The sequence below is a fragment of the Mastomys coucha genome, unplaced genomic scaffold (genome assembly GCF_008632895.1).
Source record: "Mastomys coucha isolate ucsf_1 unplaced genomic scaffold, UCSF_Mcou_1 pScaffold6, whole genome shotgun sequence".
Taxonomy (NCBI): Eukaryota; Metazoa; Chordata; class Mammalia; order Rodentia; family Muridae; genus Mastomys; species Mastomys coucha.
In genome coordinates, this window is record NW_022196912.1 from 119,758,327 (window position 1) to 119,761,390 (window position 3,064).

Genomic DNA, 3,064 nt, shown 5'->3' on the forward strand with positions numbered 1-3,064 from the left:
GCAAACTGATGTTTGATAACAGCAGCTTAAATACTGCAATGGGTTAAGTAAACACCGAGATGTGCTTCGGATATTTGAAATGAGTCTCTCTGTCTACCCGTTTAATAAAACAAGCCACAGTTAGTACTGGGGTGTGTACTGAGTTAGTACTGATTATTTTTATTTTAGTTCATAAGGCTTTGAGAGCTTACAGTAGCTGTTAAAAACAACAATCAGGCGGCAAACCACACTTCTCAGAAGCTCTCGGGCTCAGAGGAACACGCCCCTATCGCCCATCTTAGAGGTTCAAAGACTACAATTCCCAGCATGCAGCAAGCACAAGGACCACAGCTCCCGGCATGCCCGCAGCGGTGACAGGGAAGCGCGGCCTTCCTCCCGCCCCGCCTCCGCCGCCGCTCGCAGCCAATGGGAAGGCTCTGTACTTCAGGGTGTGGAGGCGACGGCGCCGCGGGCAAGCCTCGAGTCCAGGAAAGCGGCGGGAAGTTCGTACTACGCTGTGGACGGCGAGTTGGCCGCTTAGGGTAGGGGGCCGTGGGGTGGCGGCGGGACGGTGGGTACCGCGTCGCTTGAGAGTGGCGTCTGTTCGTCCGAGTGTCGGGCGGCGTCGCGCCTGGGTCGGTCCTGCCCGGAACCCTCGCTCCTCTGCCCGCTCTCAGAGCTGCCGGAAGCCGGGTTCTAGAAGGCCGCCCGAAGCCTGGCCAGGGCCGGGGTGGCGGACACGGGGACAGGGACCTGGACCGGCCGAGCCTGCCTCCTCCTTACCAGAGGTGAGGCGAGGCCTCGGGGCACTTCCGCGGCCGCCAGCTTCTCGTTTCCTCCCGGGCATTGCTCCTCTGGTCTCTACCGCCGGTGCCCTGTCTCCTGGTGCAGGGTCTTCAGAGGCAAACAGATTTGCTTCAGCGCCAGTGTTTTAGACCGTTTCCAGTCCAGGTAGCCTTAGGCGTAAAACTGCGCCAGGGTCTTTGGGAGATGGGGACACACGCTAGTCCTAATCCGGTTACCCGTTTTTTTTTTTTTTTTTTTTTTTTTTTTTTTTTTTTCTGTTGTCTTATCGTTGACGTTAAACATTCTTTATGTCTGCGTGTATTCTTTCTTTCGTCCCTCATTGCTCTTTCGAGCAATTTGGAAACACGATTTTGCCATTGGGAAGGTGTTGGTTAAACTTAGCGGATCGTTGAAGAGCTTCGTTACTTTCCTTTTCAAAACAACAACAACAACAAAACTAGAATTGCCCATCTGTTGAGTCTGGAATTCAAAACAGTGAAAAAATGTAGATCATCACTTTATCATCATTACCATCATTATTTTGGATTTTCAAGACAGCTTTTTTTTTTTTTTTTTTTTTTTTTTTTTTTTTTTCTGAGTAGCCTTGGCTGTCATGGAACTTGCTCTATAGACCAGGCTGGCTTCGAAATCACAAGAGATCCGCCTGCCTCTGCCAACCGAGTGCTGGGACTAAAGGCTTCCGCCACCACCACCAGGCTTAAGAGTTCAGGAGAAAGGCATCTCCCTTTTTTGTGACATGCTGATCATAATGTTTGGGGAAATTTAATTTAGTTATGATTGGGATTAAGTGTCTGGGCGGTTAAGATAATGTTCATCTACCTGTGGAAAGGAATGTAAGTTGACATCACTTAATAATGGCCTTCCCTGTTGCGCTACCACAGATGGCAGACATTGCAGCTCAGCATTACTGATGGAGATGGCACTAACAGTAACATGGGCTGAGTTGGAAACATGTGTATTAGGCGTGAGGGATTTCGTATAGCACTACTATCCAGTACAGATATCACTTTGATAAGTATAATGGCTGCTGCTTATGCCTGGCGATGCTGAGATGATGGGAGTTTATTTGTTAAACAAATAAATAGTGGAGTTGATGTGTTAAGCAGGGAGCCTGGCATCTAATAAGTTATTGAGTACCCAGGGAATGGTTATATGGAAAGCTTAGGCTGAGTCTTACTCAAGTATGCATGTGTACTGGCTGGTGTTGTGTGTCAGCTTGACACAAGCTTGAGTTATCACAGAGAAAAGAGCCTCCCTTGAGGAAATGCCTGCATGAGATCCAGCTATAAGGCATTTTCTCAATTAGTGATCAAGGGGGGAGGGCCCATTGTGGGTGGTGCCATTCCTGGGTTCTTATAAGAGAGCAGGCTGAGCAAGCCAGGGGAAGCAAGCCAGTAAGGAATATCCCTCCATGGCCTCTGCATCAGCTTCTGCTTCCTGATCTGCTTGAGTTCCAGTCCTGACTTCCTCTGGTGATAAACAGCAATGTGGAAGTGTAAGCTGAATAAACCCTTTCCTCCCCAACTTGTTTCTTGGTCATGATGTTTTGTGCAGGAATAGAAACCCTAAGACAGCATGCATTTTAAAAATAACAGCAGTGCATTTAAAATGTTGACAGACCCCAAAATTAAATTTCTTAGAGGAAATAGGCCACTTTTTCTCTTTAACTTTGAGAACTAACGTAAAATGAGTGAATGTCCCAGATGTCTAGAAAAGACAAAGATATAAATTTTGACTTTTTTCCCCTTAAAGGCCTCTGTAATAGACATGCTATGAATAGGACTTGATTCGAAAAATAAAACCTTAAAATATTTTTTATTTAAAAAACAAACACATTTGGAAGTGGGGTTTACCTTGCAATCAAATGCAGAAGTGTGACTCCTGAGTTCATGCAAATGAACAAAGGCTCATGTCTTAAGGCCTCAGCCAGTGGGCCTGTTGGGAATTAAAGTGCTGTTGACTTGTCAGAGTTAAGATGAGGCTGTGGGAGAAGATGATCTGGACAGGTCCTCAATAGATTGGTTATGGGATGGCCTTTTAGCATGCTTTAGACAGATAGGACATTTTGCATGCTTGTCAAGGGTTTTTGTTTGTTCGTTTTTAAAATTTATTTATTTTTAGTTATATGAGTACACTGACACATACCAGAAGAGGGCATCGGATCCCATTACAGATGGTTGTAAGCCACCATGTGGTTGCTGGGAATTAAAACTCAGAACCTCTGGAAGGGCAGTCAGTACTCTTAACTGCAGATCTGGTTTGGTTCCCCGCCCCCCCC

General features: G+C 46.6%; 1 protein-coding gene across 7 annotated transcripts in view; it reads left to right on the top strand.

Annotated features, from left to right (window-relative positions):
- Nucleotides 1–383: 383 nt before the first annotated feature.
- Nucleotides 384–3,064, top strand: part of Vrk1 (VRK serine/threonine kinase 1) — a 65,793-nt gene continuing 63,112 nt past the window's right edge. For 2 of the 7 annotated variants that reach the window (XM_031355336.1, XM_031355341.1), the window contains exon 1: nt 386–521. The gene's annotated coding sequence lies outside the window, so the exon portion shown is untranslated. The other 5 variants (XM_031355339.1, XM_031355343.1, XM_031355340.1 and 2 more) reach the window with 5 other exon arrangements.